Source organism: Syngnathus floridae, chromosome 5, assembly GCF_059516105.1.
Source record: "Syngnathus floridae isolate MCC-2025c chromosome 5, RoL_Sflo_1.0, whole genome shotgun sequence".
Lineage (NCBI taxonomy): Eukaryota > Metazoa > Chordata > Actinopteri > Syngnathiformes > Syngnathidae > Syngnathus > Syngnathus floridae.
In genome coordinates this window covers 6,418,173-6,443,359 of record NC_142417.1, presented here as the reverse complement: position 1 = coordinate 6,443,359, position 25,187 = coordinate 6,418,173, and the positions used below count along the sequence as shown (strand labels likewise).

General features: G+C 42.6%; 1 protein-coding gene across 11 annotated transcripts in view; it reads left to right on the top strand.

Annotated features, from left to right (window-relative positions):
- LOC148397790 (uncharacterized) overlaps positions 1–25,187 on the top strand; it is a 112,042-nt gene that overhangs the window by 28,188 nt on the left and 58,667 nt on the right. Inside the window, exon 1 of one of the 11 annotated variants that reach the window (XR_015858695.1) lies at positions 9,424–9,635. The exons of the other annotated variants lie outside the window; for them this stretch is intronic. The gene's annotated coding sequence lies outside the window, so the exon portion shown is untranslated. Of the gene's footprint in view, positions 1–9,423; positions 9,636–25,187 lie in introns of those variants that run through there. 11 annotated transcript variants of the gene reach the window in all.

Here is a 25,187-nt window from a genome sequence, read left to right as displayed (position 1 = left end):
TTAATTTAATAGCAGTCCGCTGTGCTTAATTTGCAAACACGCAAACACTGACAACTGGATAATAAGTAATTGTTTTGCTACAGAAAGTACATTAGAAGGAACATCTGGAGGATGCTAATCGCTCTGCGTACATCACAAATGCAAATACCACACCATCATCAGATTTACGCTTAATGAGTAATAAAGCCAACGCAGTTGCACCTTTAATCCTGGTTGCGTGTGTGTGTGCCCCCTTATTTGATCGGCTACCCATATGCTGGCGCCTTTTAAGGCATTAATCAAGGATTGAATTGCGGGGAGGGTTGGAGGGAAAAAAAATATGGGATTGAGCAGGATTATGCAAGTGGGTTTGTTAAAACGTATTCATTTAGCGCCTCTTCCTGTTTGTGTAAAGGTCAGGGGGGGCCAGAGGGGCTCAAGCCCTGAGCAGGAAACACAAAGATTTGGAAGCACGACACAGAATCCAAACGGAAGGAGCGTCTGGAACACCTCCAGCACGTTTGTAAAAGAAGAAAGGGGAAATTCTTCCGAAAGCAATAACTCTGGGCGATAAGGACGCATAAAAGCTTCCCACAGATGGGGGGGGTTTCACCTTTTTTTCCAAAATCCCCCCAATATACAAGTAGCAAAATTTTGGTCTGGGATTGGATTAAAGCAAAAACATGTCTGCTGTTTTCTCCTGTTGCTGGACTTTCCTGCACAAACAAAACAGCTCAGGGTCGGTTTCTGTGCAGTCATTGTGGCCACAAGTGGCACGTCAGCAACAACAACGCCTTTGTGTCTCCCCTGGCAATCCACAATCTCAGCAAGGCCTGAGCTCCTTATTAACGCCAGTCCTAACCTATTGTTTGTGGTCTATTTTTAGAACCACTGGTCTTTTTTTAGCCAGCTGAGACATGAATACGGAGAGCGAATCACAATGTCAGTATTGTATTTTTAACCAGGCAAGGCCTGTGATGTCATCAGCGCGGTAACGTGGCTGTGAGTAAGAGAGCAGACTTGTTTTGCATCCAATGGAGGGTGGGATCCAGTCATCCGGTGTTTTTTAACACGGCGCTAAAAGGCTTTTTGTTTAAAGAGGGACAAAGGAGCATAACATGTGAGATGTCTGCTTTTAGCTTTAACTGGAAACCTGTTGCAAATGACATTGTGTCTGATCAGCCATGATAAAACTCAGGTTCAGGTTGTAGACTACATTTAATACTAACTCTTAGCCCGACTCTGGTAGCAATTATAGTTCCAATGTGTCTGTTTCTCTTTCCAAGACAATTTTACAATGCATTGTGACCTCTGAAGCACATGCCAATAATGACACACAGGAGTGGTGAGTAGTTCCTCCATGTCCAGGAAGCAAACGGGGGAGTTTGAGGAATCAAACGTTGGCCTTTTAGTCACAGGCTACTTTTTTAGCAACTCGCCCACGGCTCTCCACCTCCCGTATTGTACTCCTGGAAAGTTTAAAGCTTTCTACGTTATGAGTGGAGCACTTCAAAAGGACTCTATAGTGGAACGTCTGAGGTTCCACACGGTCTGTTCCAGGCGAAGTGGAGAATGTGGTTAGCACGTCTGACTCTGTCAGAAGTTCCGGAATCCCGTCTGGGGCTTTTCCGTGTGGAGTTTGCCAGGTCTCCATGTGCTTTTCTTCCGTCATTCCCGTTTCCTCCCACGCAAAAATATGCGAGTTAGGTTAGTTGATGAATATAAATTCAGTTGTCTAGACGTGGGAATGTGAATATGGTTGTTTGTCTGTATCTGGTCTGAGGTTGACTGGCCACCATCCACGTTGAAGAAAATTTATTTGGTGGATGTCCCCGTAGGACTGTGTTTCTCAATTTCTGTTACGACACCCATAAAAGAAGGAAAGATTTTGCAAACTTGACAATAAACAGTATCACGTCTATAAAAATACAGCTCTGCATAAAGTTGCGCTCTTATTAACAATATCCAATTATCCATTCAATAAATGAAAAATGAAAGGAATATAGATCAACTCACAACAAGGAATAACTTTGCCAGTTACTAAATAAAGAACTGAACGCACCATTGCCACCTACTGTAGTGGATGGGCAATTACACTTCATTCTTGTATGTCCCAAAAGAAAAAGGATTTTCCCCAGGTCACATGTGCGAAGAAGGACTGGCTTAAGTAATACTTGAAATGAATGGCCAAACAGTCGTACATCGAAGGCATTCATGGCCTGTCTCAAGTCATTAATGACAAATCTAGTTTCACATCTAATAAAAAAAAGTTAGGCAGAGCTCCCAACATGACGCAGTTCGTCACCTGCTCGTAATAAACATAAACTCAAAACCGAGCATTGTGTTTTTTTTAGCGAGGCCGACTTTTTGAAGCAGCTTGTATCAGAAGATGATCCCGTTCCCTTGTCCAGGTGCACCTTCTGTTGTGGCCCGCTGCAGTGGGTAATCTCTTTTGCTAAGCGTGACTCATCAGTGAATGTGCAGCAGTGTCATGCAATCTGATGCAATCGTGCCTGCAAACTGTCTCATTGTTTGTTTATCTACTTCCCTCACTCTATGTACGGGAAGGGAACCTGTCTGAAGTTTGGAGTATCTCATTCTATACCCATCCCAGTTTTTACTCCACCCGTCTATGCTGTCACTGTCAGTTCCAGAATGCAGACAGGCGTATGCAAATCAGAGAAAAAAAAACCCCAGCTGTACTTTTCTCAGTTGTTAGTTTTCATATATTAGGTAATAGAAAAGTAAATGCAAATGGTAGTTTGTCTTTTTGTGCCCTGCGATTGGTTGGTTATATAGTTATCTATCAAACCATTTATTGAGCACTTTGCACATGTCTATGTCCAAGTACATGACTTGTATTACAAAAATTCAAATTGCATCTATTTTTGGTGGGTTGTAGATAAAATCTCAAATTCAGAGAAAATTCCTTAACAGTCATCAACCAATTTCCACATGCTTTCGTTTCATTTTCCACTGTGTCCATCATCATATTGATTCTTTCCTCAGAACGCTGGGCGATGGTGCAGTTAGTCTGGGAGGAGAGCTTGATGAAAAGGAATAAATGAGTCAGAGTCTTGCTCAAGGGATTAATGGAAGATTGCAGTTGCAGCAGCTATCATCATTTCTTGAGTATTATGGGCTGTAACAGGAAGTTATGATACAATTTTTACTGACAAGCATGTTTCGATGAAGTTGAGTGATGCATGGTTTTATACTGAACGGAATATTTTATCAGTAGTTTCTTCTGAGCCCTGTCCAGATGGTGCACTAACGGGTCGAATGCAATCCATCACATGAGGAAACATCACATAAACGCTCAGTGCATCTACGGTCGCTCGTCTTTGAACTTTCTCGAGAGACAATTCGACATGTCAAAGGGTTCCTGTTCTCTCTAATTACAGTTTTCTTATATTACAGGGCAGTCGTGGAAGTCCTACTGTTCTACTCTGTCAGGGCTTTGTAAATGCGTGCTTCAAAGATGACTTGAAATAGGAGCATCCCCTGAAGCAGCCGTCTTATATTCTTTTATGCTAATGAAATCAAAGCAGAGCTATCAGACTACAGTTATGTGCCAAAAAACTTAAAGGCAGGGCTGTGCTCGAAGAAAAATAATTATATTTCTGTTTAACTCTGCTCCTAAGAAAATAAATCTAGGGTTAGGGTTAGTTTGGTTGTTTAATTTATCGATTTCACTAAAATGATATTGGCAGTAATCAATAATTTTTTGTCTGTAGAATTATTATTATTATTATATCAAGTAGAATTTCCACAAAATCTGATTGACTTAACATTTAATGGATTTTTTCATGTTGAACATTTTGCCATGGATGAAAACTTGGCAAATGTGGCATTTGAAGTGGCAACATCTTTGGTGGCACAGTGGTCGACTGGTTTGCCCATCTGGCTCCCAGCTCTGAGTTTGCGGTTCTGATCCAGGCTCCACGCTTTTCTCTGACTGTAGTTTACTCCAAAAAAAAAAAAAGAAATAATGGCGTCTGCTTTATTAACCATACTTATGTTCACTCAGCATATTTAGAATTAGTTGGCTCAACACAATTGTATTTTGCTAAATGGAGACAATATGGCTGACTTTGGGTCTGGTTGCCAACCAATTGTAGGCATCGGAAGACAAACGTTGCCATCGACCGAAACGTAGCTTAAGTTCAAATGGAAAATCACAGTCTACTATCCTGACACCCAATCTTCTTCCACAGTCCGAACAAAAGCTTACGTGACACTCTATTTTTCCCACCAACACATTTCTCCATTTTCCCACTCCTGACACAATGCAGCGAATATAGGTTAAGATATCTGGGCCAGTGCATAACGGTTCATCTGACCTGCTTCCGAGGTCTACATTTAATACAGGCACATGATTTGACCCACATGCAGCCATACAAAGGTGTGCATGTGTGTCACAAAAAAGAAACGCCATGGATGAGAGCGATCGCCTTGAAAGATTGAGTTTGTTTACATCCGCAGCGAGCGAGTATCGAAACCACTGAGGGAGCAGATTGTGAGATGTTATTTATACCTGAGGTTATGTTATTAGTCATTTGCTGACAACGTAGGAGATGTGGAGGGAAGGCCAAACACGCTGATCATTGCTAGTGTGCATTTGCACTCACAGCACTTGGTCCACGCGTATACGGACGCAGAGAAGATTGAAGCATTTCAGAGGGAAGTGGATTTAGCAGCAGGATGTGTCAGAGACGCTCCGAACACGCCTGAGCGAGGCCGAACAACACACGAGCCTGACAGAGAAAGGCTGATGGAGAAAAAGAAACAGAGGAAGGAAGTCACGCTCCCTCCCATCACAAATGATTTTTCTGATCCATGAAGTTTTTGCATGAGCTCAAGTTCGACTTTAGCGTTTACATTGCATTTTGGTTTGCACATTTAGCGTCACGATTGGGTCAGAATATTAGAAACAGCTCTCAATAGGTGCAAATATTGAATTTTTTTTTAATTCTCCCACTGTCACTCACAAGTGAGCCTCATTCATTTTATTTTGTTTTATTTTTCAAATAGAAAAATATGCCGGATTTTAGCTACAAAGCTAGTTTTCATCCAAAGTCCCCCAGAGTACAGCTCTTGTTGCCTCACATTATATTTGGCAGGTGCCTGATTTATTAGTAAATACTCATTGCAAACAAAATTTGTTCGGTGTGAAGGCTTTTCACCATTGACTATATGCTTACCAAACAGTTGCATGGTGCTTGCACACGTAGATGCACACAGACAGCATCAACAAGTGGCAAGTTTAGAACGCAACATCCTATTTTGTCCACCTCTCACCTGGACGCTGTGGGTAATCTGTCTGCTCTACTAAGCTGCCCCAAGATAGAGATCTCTTGAATGTAGGGCAGCCTGAGAGGGAATCTACCCATCTTTAAGTGGATGAGAGCAGTAAATACCCCCCTTAAGATAGTCCTTCTTTTCCCTCTGCGCACCTCCCCTCACAGCCTTGAGCCTGAAAATGTCTATTTTAGCTCTTGTGGTTACTTTAAAAAGAACTTTTCCCTTCTATTTCCAGCAGACGGCATCGAGCGGTTTCCATCTTTAGCTGTCAGTGTTTCCTAATCGGGCGTCTAAGCTTGTCAGACCAAAAACGGCTCCCATCTGGAATAAGGTCATGCGTTGGTGTTATACGGAGGGTGTCGTGCAGCGAGGCACGAGTGACACGGTGGCGCAAACGCTGACGAATATTGGATAACATCCATCCTCTGTCGGATCTGTTTGCCTTGCAGACGATAATAAAAAGTGTCTGTCATGACAGCAGACTGTTACTCAGGCTTTTAATTGTTGGGTAAACACCCTTGATGCAGTTTGTCAAATAACAGGTTTCCCATTGGGCCGCTATCACCGACTTGACTGCATGAGTGTACGTCTGAAGCTCTTCCTATTTCCAGCTTTCGTTATGTCTAGCAGGGCTCTCCCCGTGCCATGTGTCATTTAATGACTCCCACTGTCTGTCTTAACGCGGAAGCCCCTGCAGGAGAAAAGACTAGCTTGAGTGAAAGGGGAGGGGCGGGTGCTCTGTTAATACGCCAGCAGCAATTTCTGGCAAAAGAAAAACCCGCTCATTTTGGCGGGAAAAGCAGTAAATCATTCCCCTCGTGACTTTGCTGCAACGACATCAAGAGTTGTCTGTTCAACACGCTGTCTGGCTGGAGCGTGTGGTGACTCTGTGCTTGTGAATGGAAATGTGTGTGTGTGTGTCTGTGTGTATATTTGTGAGCATATGTGTGTTCTTGACTGTTTACAGTCTCTGATCCGTTTTAGCAGCGCTTGGCTTGACATGCCCACAAGTCTATTCTATCGTTTTGACATGCAAAGCAAGAAATAAAAGCAGCATGTAAGCAAGCCACATGTCAGAGCTCAGCTGCAATATGCAAAAAAAAAGTTCTAAACAAGCTGGTTTCATGTGGAGTTTCTAACCCCAGCACGCAAACCAGATGAGAGCTTTCTCGACGCAGACCTGAAGCTAAGAACAGTGTCCTGAGTTTGCAGCACAGCCTAGGCCTCATTCTGTAAGATCAAGGTGATGTCCTGCAAGGCTTTTAATAGACTCAAAGAGCCCTTACACAACCCTCGCATACTAGAGACAGTGCGGCCTCTCTGGAAGTCTCCAGAATGCAACCGTGCAGAAACCTAAACATAGATGAAGAAGATCAAAGTGCAGTTTTTGTAAAGTTGCATTGAAGCTCAAGAGTTTCTCATGAAACATTATTTCATGTTTCATAATTTGCAAGGAAAAAAAACAATCTGAACAATATGAAAGTTAACCCGAGTCCTGGGTTGAACTTCGATGGTTCCTAATCTTTTGCCACGTTTTTTCATCGGCACACATTAAAACCGAGTCGGTTTGGACATGGCAAGAAAATCAAAGTGTGGTGCCGCTAGCAAACCGGGCCGCCCTGCTGCTCAAAAAGGTCGTGTGGCCAACAAAGTGCTGCTTATGTGTATGTTACTTGTCTGTGGTTAACATCAGGGCTGCTAACTCGTATAGCGATAGACAGCCTTGTAAAAACCAATGCCAGACCAAGGCTATAATCCCGAGTTGTACCCGACATCTAGATCCAAAAGAGCCTCTCCCTCCACTGGAGCCGCAAATGCATACATTTAGATTGGCTGGCTGAGGCTCATTGTCCTGCGTGCATGCAAACAGATGAGCCGCAGTCGCCACTTGAAACGTGTCAAATGATGGGTGTGCGAGAGCATCGTAAATGCCCACCACCAGCAAAGAGACACCTGCACAAACAAGCGAACTTCTCTTCTCTTTCTCACTCAAAGCCTCGCAAATACAGCTCGACCCTTGCCAACAAAAAATGACAAGTCACTTAAAGGTCAAAGCCTGTATCAAATGGGATTGGAAATAATCAACATTTATCAGTTGAATGTTTAATTTCCACCTCCTTGATCATCAAATGTACTTCCCAAGAACCCGATTTGTTTTGAGTGACAGCCAAAGTACTCGATGTTACATTTAAATGCAGCGTAGAGTGTGCAGGTGTTCCTAATGAAGTGTCCGATGAGTTCATATTTAATCAATACCGTGTTGACTCGACATTCTCTGTTGTGCTCAGAAATGTGTGTGTGTTTTGTCACAGGCAAGCACACATGCGAAAGGTAAACAGAAAGCGCGAGAGCTCACGCGAGACCACCATGGAGGCGCCTGCTCACACTGTGGGGTCCCCATAACTCAGAATTCCTGTGAAATTTAAAGTGCACACAAAAAAAAAGACTCAGCAGGGGCAAACATTACAATGAGAACTGACAGGGACCTAAAGGAGACGTGAAAAAAAAGGACTGGAGAAGTAGAAGGAAGAGACGGACGGCAAGGAGCCAGGGAGGCGAGGAATGAGGGGAATGTTTGCGCTTGTATCTAGCCACACGAGACACACCAATGGAATTTAACGCTCAGCTATGTGCTAATCAGACTCACAAATTCACAATTAAGTTACAATCAAGCTGCATATTTCAGTCCACCACATGCAGCATCGTGGTCTTGTGGTTAGTATGCCGGCCTCGTTGTCAATCATGAGGTCTTGGGCTCAAATCTTGCCTCTGGTCTTCCTATGTCGCATTAGCGTGTGCTCCTTAAATTTGAGTTTTCTTTTCCCACATTCTAAAAATATGAACATTAAGTTCATTGGAGACTCTAAATTGGCAATATTTTTTTAATGAGAGTGGAAATTGTTGTTTGTCAATATATGTTTTGTTGCCTGGCAACCAACCAGTCCAGAGTTTACGTGCAAACTCCACACAGGAAGGCCGCAGCCGAGATTGCAACCATAAACTGCAGAGCTATGAGGCGCCGCAGACATGCTAACGACTAGAGAACCGTACTTAACTTCTCGGTTCCGTAATAATGTGTTGTGAAATGCACTTTGCACATGTAATTATGCACACTTTGTGTAAAATGATGACATACTGTGCGTGTGGTTTTAAAAAAAGAAAATACTCGGTTGCATTATTGAGTTGTACGTTACAAGCAGCTCCAGCAAAGCAGCTTTTCAGTGCACAGCACACTCGAGTCATCCATTCTGCAGCCAGCCAGATAACCCCAGAGACAAAAGAACTTCCTGGCAGCCAGATAACAATCAGGCACCGCGTTCACTTCCTCTAACGGCGGAAGCCACGCCCACTCCAGCGACGACACGGAGACGGTCCGGGTCGAGCGTCCCCTTCTTTACTTAGGGTGCTGACTCTCGGTCAATACGGACTCTGGTTTGGGTGCGGGTCATAGGTCATCGTACTCCATTAGAGGGGTCAATCCGATAATAAGCCTTCGTCTTTATGGCCCTCTACCACCACGTGGATGCGGCAGTTTAGGGAAAAGGATGTTAGTTAAGTTGATTTACGCACTTAAACAACATGGTGTTTAACAGAAGAACTGATTAGTTCAGATTTAAAGCCACCCTCTTCAGTTTATTGGTAGAAACTTGAATTACCGCCAAGCTGTCTTTAAGTTGTCAGTCTCTGGCCACAGTCTAGACTTTTAGATACCAATAAAGTTAACAGAGACTAAAACTGACATGTTTAGTCATCCATTCTTTCTCCTGCTTGTCTTCATTAAACTCATGGATAAAATAGTCTATCCCAGGATTAAATCTAGAAATTAGAAAAGTGTAGAAAAATATCTATAATTTTTTCATACATATACATTGTTTTTAAATAATAATAATAATGATAATAAAAAAATTGGTGCTTCATCACTCAGTTGACAAGTAAGAAAAATAAGTAAAATCATCAGGCAAGCAAACGAATTACAGAGAATAAGTTCGCCAAAATATCATATTGATCTAACTCTCATATTGGCTTTTATCATATGAAAGTGTAGCTTATGTTGTGGCTGGTGAGTGTACCATGTGTGGGTATGTGAGGGCGGGGTATTCCTCCACTCAGGGGAAACTCCACTCTGCTAACAAAGCATCATGGGTGCCGCGGCTGAGGGTATTTGCATACGCATGAAAGGAAACTTCCTTGATCGCTGTCGCACTCATCCTGAGTCACCCGTGCCCGATTTCTCAGGGGACCTGATCGTATTTTTGCAAGTGATATTATTGCTGCGCCGACGACTCACCGCACACCCACTGGGCCCACACACGCGCACCAGCCTACCGCCCTCGAAAGGGAGAAAGAGAGTCGTGAGTCATTTTTTTTAATCTGTAAGGCACTCTCCCTCCTAGCATGCAGCCAAGTCATGTTTTAAGGTGCACTGACTCATTCTACTTTGGTTTTGAAAAGGTCGCAGTAGCACCAATTAGGATCACAACGTTTGCAAAACGGCCTCTTTTGCACCCACTGTGAATTTCTGTTTCACAGTGCAGAACTAGGCTGTGCGTTTGCTAGCTGGGCCTTCCAGATAATCTGCGTTTTGGCACCTTGAGAACGAATTTAAAATCTGATTGGGTAAAGAAACAGTCTCACTACTTCTCATTTACATTGCATGGGCCAGCATTACTGATTCTGTGAAGATTGCAAGACTCAGAAAAAAAAATTCTTTGCAGAGTATTTTTGCAAATTTCATTCGAGGTTTGATTGGACTGCAGCCAGGAGTAACTCACATAATGATTTTTCTTAATCGAAACAATTTCAACAATATAACACTTAGGTTTATAGGTCAGTGCTTTTGATAGTCTTCGTGCCAGCAAAGAATGCCCAAGATGTCCCTGAGCAATTTTAACAGAGAACTACTCTTCAGATTGCATCAAAACAAGTGGAGAGCATGCTTAAAAGCAGTCCTTGTCATAAACCACGAAGCTGACAAACAGCGCTTGCAGTAAGCAGAGACACAATGTTTCTTGGAGAAGTGCTGCACAACAGTTGTCGTGGTGACTAAGGTGCCTCTCTCGAACTGTCCGCCTTGCATGGCACTCTCTGAGCACTGAAGGCCAAACGGCTCATCGCTGCGCCACTCGACAACATTGCCGGTTCTCGGCGTACTTGCCACCATTATGTTCTGTCCCGCTCCTTCTCCTCCTCCTCTCATTCTGAGTCACCCGTGCTCCCCGGGGAGAAACGAAGGGTTAACGATGAATCATCACTCTGATGCGTGCGTGAGCTTTTTTTTTTTTTTTTTTTTTAATGGGTACTGATGTGATTCAGGCGTGTGGGCTCTGAAAACTGAGGAAGACAGGAGGAGCATGCAAGGGGGGGGGTCGAGTAGCATGATAAGTCTCAAATACCCCTCTCCTTTTCTTGCCCTTGGGGGATTACGACAGCTGCACCAAAAAGCGAGATAGGCCCATTTAGCACGCACTCAAAGCACGACATTAAGCATATGTCTCTTTGGAAGTGAGCAAAGGGACTATTTGATTATGTTTTACACTCTCCGGCCACTTTATTTGGTACCCCTCTGCAAGCTTAGAAGATCCAATGCAAGCTCTGCAAACAAAATTTTGACTTTTTTAGTTAAAATAAGAACTGTATTGATTTTTATAGGATGTCTAACCAAAAAATGTGGGGGCTGATTTCACACTGCATAATACCGACTTGGCTTTACTTGCCTTGCCTTGGTTTGAGGGGGCTGGTTATCCATTTTCATCATGTTTTTTTTTTTTATACATTCAGTGATTGTAGGCCACATGAACAAATATGGAGAAGTTGTCTGACTTCCTGTGTGCTCCGCGATAACTACGGGTTGATGATATGGTTTGAATTTAGACTATTTCCTTTATCACTGGTGTTCTTTGGACTAAAGGTGAAAACATGACTACAGTCTTTGTGCTATCTAACAGAGTGGACAGCAAGATTGAATGCTGCAACTTTCATCGATGTATTGTAAATCTCATCCTTCTGCTGCAACCATTAAGAGACAACCACAGTTCCAGTTTGCACTTAGCCAGGGTTAATGTAACTTTCCGGGGTGAGGACAGCTGCCTAGCCCCTCTTTACACAACCCAGGGGATGGCATAATTACAACACAGACCCTAAACGCTGACCTTCTGACTTCTTGGCTGGCTCCCGGTTAACCTTTCACCTCTTATTGACAGTGCAGCGTGTGTCTTTTCCTATGGCAGTGGGAGGAAGGGTGAGCCCGGGGGGCTTTCTGCACCCGCCGTTCGGACAGTGTGGGACCAACTCCACCGTGTTTAAGGAATGCTACCAAGTAGGGCTGGTCATCATTTAACGTCCGGCCTCCATACCAAAATGATCCCAAATCTGGACTCAGTATGTTACGCTTATTTGCAAGCATGTGCTTTAACCAAGACGTCCTGTTCTAGGTGGGAGGGCTATTTTGAGTGTTTCCCCCTTCTGTCTGTAAATCAATTATAAAAGAAAGTCATGTGTTTCTGGAGCCTCTTGAACCACAAGATCACTGCGCTCCTCTATTTATAAATGCGACTCTATGTGCTTACCGGATACAACATTAAGACCACTTGTGCAATCCAGTGAGAGACCAGTCAAGACAAGTTTCCCGTGGTAAAGGAAGAACATTTGAATTCATTTGCCATGGCGGGCAAACCATGGTTGCCCTAATTGCATCTTTAGTCGCTGACCATAGAGCAAAAAACAATTGTTGGATCACAAAATTGTAAACATATTTGGATCAATTTTAGTCATAATTCAGGCTGAAATTTGCAGTGTAAAAATATAATGTATATAGTTGTTGTTTTTTTAGGAGAAATGTTGCAAAAAAAAAAAAAACAATGACCACAATGAGTCCTTTGAAACTGAAAGCTCATTTGAACTGCAAAGTTTTGTAAAACACTTCAGTGATATTTGACTAAATTCTGCAATCCACCACAATGCATACTTGACATTTGCATACTATTTAAACCAAAACAACAATAATAGCCACAATATTTCTGCCTTTCATAATGCTGCATGTTCATTATAGACTAGCAAGTAATTGTGCAACTTATGGACATGAAATACTGCAAATACAGATTGTTGAAGCTGTGCTGCTGATAATGCAAGTTACAGTAATATTGTGCAGCTGAAAAACGCCTGTGAGCATTTACTGACAAATCATAGCGTGCGCACATTAGAGGGAAGAGTAACTCAAGCCTGTAGTGCATTTTTAATAGCTATTGATCTTAAGAGTGTGTGTGCGTGTGTGCTTGACTGTACAGCATGTGCACAATTGCAAGTGTGTGTTCAACCACCCTTGTGCTGGTGAACTTTTGACAGGCCTGGCAGTACAGGGGAGATGACGTTGGCCCAAAATCTTGGACATGCACACTCGTTTAGTGTTTGTTCCATTCTCTGCACACTAGGTCAGAATGTCCTGCACCATTCTCTTTGTTCCATTTATTTACCTGCTCCCCTGCCTTGCTCCTGCCTACTCCCCCACGCTCAGTGCTCTTTGGATCATCTGTGAGTGACCAATATCAAAACGAAGTGAAGCACCGACTTGGCAGGACACGTTGCCTCATGCGTGTTTGAAAATCAACATTGCGGTGAGGGAAAAGTCCGTCCATGTCAAACCTTTGTCGGCAAATACCTCCCACTGTCTGTGAAGAGGAGGCGAAAAGACATGGGAAGGTGTTTGAACATTGGAGTCACGTTGACACGGTGCACAGGTTGTCTTAGTGGAACATTGAGGTGTGAGGGCAATCTGAGAAAAAGCGCCTATTACTTGGGAGCTAAAGAGGAAGAACAACTCGGTGTTCCTGAAGGGTAGCAAGCAAGACATACAGTACGGGATATGATAGTACTCCGTGTAGCTGGTGGTTATGCCATCATGTGCTCAAAAGTGAAGGAGGGGGTGATGGAGGGGTCACATTCACAACAATGGAACACTTTGCAAATCAGTGAACCTGAGAAGTTAGTTTTGGTATACTCAGACACTGTAGACCGCAATGAAAAATTTTCATCTCTATTTTGGCTCGCTGGAAGTGTAGAACAGGACTTTGGTCACAGGTCAAGTCCTTTATGGCCGAGCAAGACCATAAGTCACTTTAGAACAAGCTGACTGAGTATGTTCTCACTAGTCTTGCTGATTGCCTTTGCCTCAACTTAGCCTCAAAGTCATGTGGCACCAGTGTAACTGTAACACAGTGGAACTCAGTTGAAAACTGTGAAAGAGAATTCCACATATCTAAAGTGATATTTCTGCAGGCAAAGGCATGCTGCAGAAAAAAAAAAAACATTCCCAGGAATGAAAGATTGTGACACTAGCTAATGACATGAGCATGTGATTTTCCTCAGAAGCCACCTACTAACGTTTTAATATTTTTTAGGACACACTTGACAAATCATCTCAGTCTTTGATCCATGTTGTGTGCTTTTGGCCTTGTCATAATCAATCATGCTACACTTATTTTACTTTTATTGACTAACGATGAATGACAATTTGCAAGCTGTCCAGTGGGGTACATACCTGTCATAGAAGTTGAATGTTTCCCAAACTTTACTGAGCCATGTTGTAAATAATATGTCACAAAAGTGCATACTGTATATTGAAATATGCTGCAGTCGTCGAAGAACATTTAATTGTTCTGCCTGTCACTATATGTCACTGGCATAGATATGCATTAAATGTCGGGCTAATTCAGTTCAAGTGGAATCACTGTTCTTTGTGTAGCATCGTATCAAATTTAGCATCAATGGGAGAATGAAGTGTATTCAACACTGTTCCACTGGTATTGAGCGTGTAAAATGCGCAACGTCACACCCTCCCTGCTCAAGTGTTCAATGTGCGCAAGAGCTGAAAGGGCCTTTTTGACCCTACGCCTGCAGTTCCGAGCACAATTTCACAATGTTATCTTTCTCTTCTCTTTGAACAGGACTGGATATTTCATTCTGGTGGCCATGACTATTCCCAAATGTGTAAAGCCAAAAAATAGCTCGCAGTGCTTTAGTCTTACGTAAAACAAAGTAGGCACTGGATATTTCTCACCCACTAGCACTACCTGTGGGCGTGCACAAAGAGAATGTTTTGTTTTGCTTAGAAACAAGCAAAAGACTTGCAGAAGATTGTGTCCAAGTCTGCCCTTTACATACTGTACTGTGACACTGGATACTACGTGTTACATAATAGCCCCCCACCCCACCCATCTTCAAGTTGGATTTGACGTTGCATGCAGAAACTCCCTTGAATAGGCCCAATGTTTACTTGGCCCGCAGGGATGCAACATTTGTGGCTTTCACAGGCCACTAACGCCATTGCTTGCAAAGATGAGCTCAAGGCCGCAGCGGTGACGTCACTGCAAACGCATGTCCTCCTCCCTGTTGGGTTAGAGGGCGCTGGCGTTCCACTGCATGCCGACACCTCATGACACTCATCATATGGCTCCCCTCCTGCTCTCAAGTATGCAGCCACAGAACCCGGTGCATCAGCAGCCTGTGTTCTTTTTCTTGCATGTGACGGCATGTGACGAGATAAACTCGTCTGGTCTCGTGTTCACCTCTGACCTGGATATTCAGGGTGTTTTTATGTAAAGGGCACTCTAATGTGTTGCGGCATGCGGTCACTTGTGCAACATGAGATCATTTTTGATCGATGTATGACTCAACAGTAAGCAACTCTGGCTTGAGCGGTTGAGTGGGATAATGTAAAGATCCTTTTTCCTGTTACTCCGTCAGTATCAATCAGAAGTGAAGATGATTATATTTGTAAACAGTGAATCTATCTAACATGTATCTATCATTTGCATTGGATTTGCATTACACTAAATGCTGACCTAATAGAAATGGTCACTGTTGATGAGTCCCATTTCAGTGGGGTAATGTTGAGTCATAGTCCACAAAACTCGACTTGTGATTTATTATTATTATCCTCTGCTTCCCCCTAGTGGTCAAAGTAAAGCAGCTCTTTCTTCCCTTCATGTGTGAGTCAGCTCCAAGCAAATCAATTTTCCAGTAAACGCAAGTGCTTCCCTAGAAGCAGATTTAAAAGCCAGTTTGATCGGAGTTCAGATGAAACACACTGCAAATATAAATTATTAAAAAAGGAAAGAATACCCATTCTGACATTGTCTTCTGACTAAATGCCCAACCAAGAATGACAACGTAGTGATGCAATGAGGGATTTAATCGGAAAGTGATCTCAGCGCATCCCTCCGCATCCTGAGATGGTGCGCCTCTGCGCTCTTCCAGGAAGCGCGATTATGCACCTCGCTCTGATTGGTCCGGACACATCGGACCAGCCTATTCTAGTAAAGATATCCACAGAAACACCATCGGCGATTATCCAAGATGTTTTGCCGTTGTCACACGCTTTCCCAGAAACTCCCACCTTCCCTTAAAGACGAAGTGTCGATTTATGGCTTGCTGCCGAGGCGTGGGCGAGGCAAGCAAAGGGTCTTCCTGTGCATCAGCTGACATTTCCTGCTCGGCCGCTGCAATATTGCAGAGAAGTGCAGATTTAATCAGGAGACCAAGCCTTTGCTGAGAAATTCACAATTTACTGGTGGGTTGAACCCTATCTAACCAGAGACAATGCAAGAGCTATATTTAAAATTCAGCTTAAAAAGATACAATCTATTTGAGAAAAAGATACTGATTTATTAATATCATCATTGTGGAAAAAAATGCAATAGGCGAGTCATTTCATGATTGAATATCTCACCCCTGAACGAAATGCGGAAATATGGACTCAGCCCTACTGCAAAAAGAAAAGTAAAACAACATAAAAGCAAATTATTGATCCTCCCCATCAAGCATGCACATTCCATCACTTGAGGAAAATGATCACTTGCACAGATAGACATATACTTAATGACTCCCCCAGGGCAAATACAGTCAAAGTAAAGGAACATTGAAAGCTTACTGAATAATTAATACTGCACATTTAATTGCATTGGATGTTGTTGTGTATATGTAACCCTTTGGTAGCTGTGGAATCCACTATTGTCTAATGAAACTTGGAACCTTATATTTATTTGCAGAAGACAAGTTTATTGATCGAAAGTGGGTGTCAATATTGTTTGGGTACAAGGTGAAATATTATATTCTAACGCAATTTTGCAATAAGAAAAATCCTTCTCGTCCATCTAAAATCCTTCTCGTCCATGAACGCAGACGTCAGTCCCTAGTTAAAAAAGGGCTCCCTTGTTGCGTTAAAGCAGTACCATAAGTTTGTCTCCCTCTAGTGACAAAGTCACCACTGTGTAATTTGCAATTGCTCCCGGCTATACATAATATGAGTAATAATAATAATAACTTATTGTACAGTGAGAAAACCGTCTGTTCTGACTTTCAACAAAGAGGCAAAATCACCCTGAATTAAAGATGGGCTGTTCTAAACAAAAACTTATCTGAAGCCCTAGACTATGACATCATCACTTTGCAGCCAGTACATTTATAATGTATGCAAGCCTATTTTTCATGCTGATCTCATAAACTGCTCTGTAATGCATGTGCTTTTCCCTAATCGACATACTCAGCTTACGTGTAATAACGCAAAAGTGGACGTTTGAAAAATTGTAAAATCAACTATTTGCCTGAAAATGTAACATTTTAAATTAAATATTCCGTTTTTTATAACATGAGATTAAATTATCTTATAATTATTTACATAACCTACATACACATTAGTTTATCTTTTAAAAACTCCCATACAAATAACTTGACCTAAAACAAACTATTTTCTATTTAAACAATTAGAATAAAAGTAATTGTAAAAAAAAAAAATTCTTACTTTATATTATATACTTACATATACAAAAAATAAAAATCACTAGAGTACAAATGTTTGCCCATCCCTAATCTAAAATCCTATATTCTACTGTATGAGCTCACTCAGGTAAAATTTGCTTTACTACCATCTAGTGGACAAACAACCAGTTACACTTACATTACGTCATTCTAATGTAGGTTTTGCACAAGTGGTTTTACAATTTACTATATACACGTCACAGGGTTTTGGTTGAAACATATCTGTTTCCTCCCACATGTGCGACAGACAATTTATTAGCTGAAACAGCAAAGACCTGGCAACGGGGTCATTAGCATCTCCCGGGGAAAAGCACCGCGTGCCAAAGCCAAGGTGGGAAACTCATTTGGGGAGTTGCACACTTGATAAAACAGCTTGCTTTCCAAAGTAATCCAAATGAGACGGGCCTGCGAGAGGGTCGGACATGACAAATAACAGAAGAACGAGAACATATGTGCTGGCGGCGAGTGCCAGCAGACATGGCGGCTCAATGTTCTCGCCGTGTAGATGTTGGCCCACCGTTTGCTTTTCACAACTAATCAATTGTGTCCCCGCTTGACATTGGGCTTCTGCTCAGCCATACTCGACCTTATAAAGGAACATTGTAATCACCCGCGCGGTCTGTAACACCTCCTGTGTTGTGCTGTGTATTTATTTGACATGAAACAACAGGTGTGAAGCAGCAGGTTGCACCGGGCCGTGACTGCCCTCGCGGAAACATGTTAACAGCACATCAGTAACAGACGCACTCCGTCACCATGCTGTCAGGTCCATATGCAGGAAGCTGTCGTACCTCATGCTTTCTCTCCCCTGTGTAACCAGCGGACCACCCAGTCCTTTAAGTTTGTCGCCGCCATGTTGCACAGTTAACCTGAAGCATCATTTTACACACTTCCATGATCAAGTGTTCATTTTGCACGTATTGGTGTGTGAAAATTTACAGTAATTCTGTATCCTTGAGGTATTTTGAGCAAAGCACGTCACAGACACCGTTATCAAGCTATTAAAGACAAAGTAGCAACAATAGATAGCACTGTAATGTAAATTCAGAGATGCATCATTGGAGTTCTCTCATCAGTCTATGATTCTTGCTTGTTATAATTGACGAGGATCAAATTAAATATTTTATGGTTGTTGTTCACATGCCAAGATGACTTGTATTGTGGAAGCTAATTAGGCTGCTGCTGATGTCGAGAATACAGAAAGGGGGATTTGACAAATGACTTTTCGATGCTGCTCATGTTCCCATCTTGGCCACAAGAGAGCAGTAGCCGCCTAGTAACATGAGTACCATTAATGTACGCCTGAATTAAGAAAAAAGGAAGTGTGACAAAAATGACAGAAGCTTTTAAGCAGGTGGGTAATGCGAGAGAATCAAGCTGTTTAATCTTAGGGAATTGCCTTAACTGACGTGCTGAGTTTGCATTGACTTTTTCTTCCAAAAGTTGCTTTTTTTCCCTCTCCCAACAAAGTACCCATGTTTCTATTATGAAAGCGCTGCTTGTTTATTGTATGCATGAGTATTGGCTGATAGGCATTTGCAGGTTAGAAGTTAGAAAGACATACATGTACATCAGTGCAGCATATGATGCAGACCTGTCACACATCACCTGATGTGCTGTTAAATTCCGTCCGCCTTTGAACAAGGGGGGCAGGCCCACCTGACAGCCTGATTCTTGAGCTGTCACCCCACTGGACGTGTAATCTACGCAGACCTGACCGCTCGCTTTCACAAAGCACACACACTCTGCAACAAACACGAATACACTCTCACAAACAGGATGTTGCTGGCCTACGGTAATGCGAGGGGATGGTTTTGTAATGCCCCAGTGGCTCGCTGACAGCCTGTCAATCAATCAAATCCATCCGCCTTTCCCACAGCGCACCTGTAAATGAGCGTCTGTCCATCTGCGGGGGCCATGATAGGCTGATTGGCTCCATCAGTCAAAATGTTAGGACCGTGTGGATCAATGAGGGCGGGGGCCGGTGTGGGGGTAGATTTTCCTTCACTGGCCTACACATTGAGTCATTTTAAATTATGTTGTAGTAGAGCTGAGTGTTTATCAAATGTTACCCATTTGACTCTCATTAAAGCTTGACATGCATAGCAAATTCTCTCTAGGGCGATAGATAGGGCCTAGGTGGGGCGCTACAATTCAAAGCCCGAACTGCTGAACATATTGTATACTTCATTGATACCAATTACGACTATCTCATTCAGTCCAGCCTTTGAGTTTGAAGATTTAAGTGAATATATAAAGATCCACAGAAAAAATTACAGAGCTAAATTGATGAATAGCGAACCCTAGCTAGGTGGGTGTTCAGTGTAATCTGTCGAGAAATGTTATTCTTACTTACCACAAGTGTATGACAATTTGTGCATTATGAGAGGAATAATATTTATTCTACATCTCATTAAATCTAATTAGCAGTTTTGTTGCATTCCTAACACACATATCGAAACATTTCCAAATGCAATTTGTCCTGCTTTTATCATTTATGTAATTATAATAATGAATGCATGTTATGTAAATTCACAAATGAATATGTCGAAATGCAAGGCTACAATTATCGACCGTAAACACGAATGCTATGAAAAGAAATTGATTATTGCAGAATGAAGCCATCACAAAATAATTATCTACAACGTTCTTTTTTTTTTTCAATGATTGCAAAGCGTTATTGTACAAATTCTACCAAACACACTTGAAGCTTCTGCTCCTTGCTCATCCTAATTAATAGTGTAAAAGAAAAGTGTATTCACTGTGGGCTTTGTGATGTCAGCCTCGCAGCTTTGGAAAAAAGTCACTCCATAAGATTTTTGACTGCTCAGCCGTTGCTTTCTGAAGATCCACTGTACTTTTCTTGATTGAAATGCATGCTCGTCTATCGACGCCGGCTGAGAGAATCATTCAAATTTTCCAAGGAATTCAACAGAGCACCAATATGAAAGCCAATAAATTTAATTAAGAATTCATCAAGATTGGCATCAAACCCTAAAAAGATGAGCAGCTTCATGAATACATCAGCTGTGAACGCGGTGAAGATGATTCTTCATCTGGATTAGTTGCCCTCCACAAATGAATACTAATCAGGGGGCTTCTCTTTTTGTTCAATGCTCTTTTTATTGCCTGGATGAGCAACAGAGTTTTCGCCTCTTATGGTGGCATCCACTCAACAATTTGCCCTGGATGCTTTCCCCTTCTTCATCCTTTACTTCCTCCTTGTTTTGAAGAGAGGCTAACTGCCACTTCAGAGACCAAAGGCATGAGGTAATCCATGCGGGATTTGTAGGCCTCTTTTGTCCATCTCCTTAAGACTTCCCACAGCATCATGTGGGAAAGTCGGACCACCAGTCGGCATACAATTGAAAACATCGGGCTGCGTATTCACAGGTGAAGAGGCGCCTCTTTTGTTTTTGATGAGGAAAACTTGGTTCTACAAATATTTTGTTGTCAAGTACCCTTGAAGAAACTACCGCTCACCGTTGGTGCCAACAACGAGCGAGCGAGCGATGAGAACTCACTCGGGCATCTTTTTAGATTGGCTTCGACAATAAAAGACTAACGCAAAAGGAACAATCTTTAATGAGCACTAGTAAATGTTGCCTGGCAGCGTCGCCGCTCGCGAACGCTGTCACACTAAAACAAATTGTGTTCATTGTATGCGAGGGAAAACGTCTCCACCTGAATGTGGTATTCTTTCCACATTTCAAAAATACAAGTGTGTTTTGAATACATAATTGTACATTTGCTTACAGATTTGCCCGGGGACTTTGCTCTTTGTTTCCCAGCGCTGTAGTTTATTGATGTGCAGTGATGCTCAAGCTGCACAAAGCACTTTATATTGCTGCCTTTTCATTCCCATACCCCTAAATCATTATGTGCACACAAAAATTACATTTGCTCAAATCCCATTGGCTCTTTGTGGAGAGGGCTTGTTTGTCTCCCCGTGCGTTTGCTAATCACTGCAGCATCTCATATTGACAGCTTGTAGCTGGCTCTCATATCTGTTGCATCACTTGGAAGAAGCGCTATTCATCTTCATCAGACTTGAATAAAAAAAAAGCTTGTATCTAGTCAGCAGGTCCGACAAATGCACGGGCACCTGTCTACCAAAATAGGGCCCCAAGTGTTCATTAACAGCAGTCCTCTTTTCTTAACTGCCAAAAACAATTACCTCAAGTTTTTTTTTGGTTTAATTGACATAAATTCTGAGTCATCCAGTTCTATATTGGTTTTAGACACTAGTAGGGTGTTTCAAATCTAGATGGACAATTCCAGTCAACAAGGAAAAACAATGTAGGCTTTTTATCATGAGACGTGATCAGCGAGCTCACTGAGTCCACCAGCTAGTCCACAAGTTAGTAACGAGCCCTATACAGGGGTCACTGGGTCTTACACCCTTGAGTTAAAAGTCCCGAAACTAGGTCAGGAACCTGTTATGTTTTAAGTTTAAAATGAATTGTTGGTTGGTAGAGGACCATATGCGTATGCCGTAATTTCTGGACAATAATCCACACCCGGATATAAATCGCACCTTCTTAAATTAGGGAAAAATCCTGTTTTGTTCATATATAGGCCATACTGGACTATAAACTGCAGGTGTTTTAATGGCAAATTTCCATATATAAGAGAATATGCACAAATCATACAATATCATAAAAATCGTGAAAAATACCTAGATAGACCGCACTGGACTATAAGCCGCAGGGTTCAAACCTTGTGCAAAAAGTAGAATCTTATAGTTTGGAAAATACGGTACTCATTTGCCCAATGAGCCTAACCATCATTGCAGATGTAAGTACTTTTTACACACAGATAATCCCTGAAAGCCCTTTTGGGGACCTGGAACCTAAACCTCAAGTTTATCCTTTGTTTGTGACAGATTGAGGCAGTACAATGAAGTACTTAGCTCGGGCTACAGTTACTAGCAATGGGGAGCAAACTCATTGGGCGATGACATTAGCGGCGTCATGTTTGCCTGTGATCATGTAAAGCTTAATATAAACATCATGTTTGCCATATGAGATCACCCACCTCCCACTCTTCATCTTTGCTTCATGTCTGGCCCACCAAAGAGATGAGACTATCACTGATTACGATAGCGTACACCGTTGTTTGATCATTGCCATGAAGGGCATCAAGTTTTCCATGAATTGTAATCATGCTATTGATGAAGATGCACAACTTCTTTAAGAGTCTGCTCATTTTCTTTTCTTCTCACTTCCTGTAAATCCTGTTCGATTGGCGTCACATCCCATAAGATGAATTGCAGCCACTGGGCCGAGTAAATTAAAGAGACCAAGACTATTGAGCGTCATGGAGGATGAAAAGAAGAAAAGGACATGAGAGAAACCGCAGGATTGTGGAACTTCCCTGGCTGATGTTACGATGCTTTGGCATCAGACCAAGCTGGTAGTGTTCACTCGGGGTTGTTTTTACTGTTAGATATTTGTCCGTAACAGGGAACATTTTTTTGTCTGAATATTGGTGTAATTCCAAGTTAAGGTTTCTTCAATCTTTTATAGGTTGTTGCCACTTGTCTTTTTTTATTCCCAATAATGCCGGTTGCAGTTGCATCTGTGGTAAAACTGAAAAAAAATCTTTAAAGTACCTACTTTACCGTTTTAGGGGATTACAGTTCCGTTGCTGAACTTAAATTCGTTTCAACAGCACGTTTGGCGTGCTTCCCTGCAGTTGGGTCCTTAACCCTGGCAGACCTTAACAAGTTGACTTAGTTTTGATGATCTTCGAGGTGTTGTTAATGGGAAAAACATACACTTTGATCTCTGGCATCGAGCGAAGTGAACATGGAACCTTAATGGTGTTTCTCCATTAGGCAGAGAAAGCAATCTGTTGTCAAATTCTACCTTCACCTTTCAACTTAACTGCCTCGTAATGGTGAATCGAATGTACTGTACAGCATGCCTCTACTATAGAGCAGATTCCATACTGTATCAATCTTTGTGTCTGGATTTACTCTTATGCTCTGCCCTTGCATGTGGGAAAGGTTGCTGATGCACCTTACAGCTGTTTATTAAACACTCAGCGAAGAACAGTGAAGAAAAAACACTCATTGAGAAGCTGCTGTGGATCATAGCTCACGTCTCGAGCCTCACGCACAGACTCATCAACGTCCCACGCCTCCCTGCCAGGCCCGCCTCTTCCGACACATTCAACATGAATGTGAATGAGAGCTTGCGCCTTCGATTATTTCCCGTATCTCCGATGGAGATGGTGTTATCCTCGGCTGTCGCATCGGTTAATCTGCAGCCTTATCATCTTGTTCCAGCAAGAGCTCTGTCACACTAAGTCCCATTCCAAGGTCGCTTTAAAGTCACTTTGAGGTCACTCCGCTCGCCGCCGTGCCTCGGAGCGTCTGCTTGCTCAGTAGGGGCCCCGCGTCTCTCCCCTCAATCACGGGCAAATTTATGATCCGCGGAGGTACCGTGGCTCTTATGCTACTGAGCGCCTCCCTACGTTTAGCCAGCTAATCCCCGCAGGAGATGGGGGGCAGCGGACCATAGTAATATGGATGGCGAGAAGCTGCAGATGTTGAGAGAGGGTGGCCCTAACAAATCAGCGACAGTCGGGATGAAAAACGCCTAGTCGCAGCACTTTCCCTTAAGTGTCCGCTATCAGATGAGCTGAGAGATTTAGTTAAGACTTCATATTTAGAGCACGGCTTAAGCTGTGAAACGACGTCTCAACTGTGCCGATGCCAATGTCACATTGTGGCTGCCACGCTCCATTTGTCAAATCGGATATTATCGGAGTTTTTAAAGCTGTAATTCTGCATGCCTTCGCCGAATTATCCGCGACCACATGCGGCGCAAACACTAATTTGACCCATCGTCTCCCTGTCGTCGATGCATGTCATATCAGACGTCCCCTTCATGACATCGCTATAATCATCATCAATATTCTATTGGAGGAAAATAGCATTAGCCGCAATCTTTCTACACACACACAGACACCCACACACACAATGACGTGTCATTTTGCATGATTACGAAGCGGCCTGAGCACATTCAAGTTGAGCCAAAATGTCCTTGTGAGAATTCAGATTTCACTTTTCTCCCATTATACTCCTCATGATCATTAACAGCAATGGATGTCGGCGGTTATAAAGAGGCTTCGGAGAGACACATCAAGCGCAGATCAGATCGTCCTCCACATGTCACTTTGTAATAATGCTGGCCGCCCACAGACACATCATCATCGTCGTCATCATCATCATCATCATCATCCCAGTGAATATGGCTATTTCCTGGCTTGATTATAAACAATTTTCTGATTCATCATTCTGTAGTGCAACAAAGTGATTTACAGCTAACCCTCATGAACTGAATGGAATATCAACAATGGCAGAGGAGTTAGTTCATCACGCTAGATGATCCGCATTTAGAAACTTCTCGACAACAATAGCCAGTTTAATTCGGCAACCTCCAACATGGCTATAAGTGGCTGTCAAGTTCAACGGTACAGCAAAAAAAGGTGTTTTCATGAAATTAGCCTCGAACAAAATGAGAGTGACTTATGTTGTGTGACAGCAGAGCGTGATGAAGAGGGTGAGGGAGTTCTCGGTGCACATATAGCATATGGATCTTTTTTTTTTGAGGTGGGGGGGTTACCAGTGTTCTTGTGCCTTCTGGGTAACATGTAATTTATCATTGCTACAAAAAAAGATCAGACCAAGTCCAATGTGATCAGGAGAACATAAATAATAAATCATATTTACAGGCTTTTGCCATATGGCTTTAAGGCGTTGTGATGCATCATGTCATCACACTCCGGTGTCCGGGCCATGTGAGAGACCTCCATAATGGTTAGGAGGAACATGGAATAAAAGTCAAAGGTTCGCTGGGAGCTTCTAGAATGAATGCAGACCTTGGCCAAGGGGAGCGCTCGCAGGAAATAATGTTGTGTCTCACTTTCCAATAAAACAAAACAGTAAATTATTTACAACGGGCCACTGAGTGCGCATCCACCTCATTTGCATTCTTGTCGCCATGGGGATGGATGTGACATTGTGCTGATGAATGAAGGCGTGGGGATTTTAAAAAGAGCTTCTTCTGAAAGGGAGGACAGAT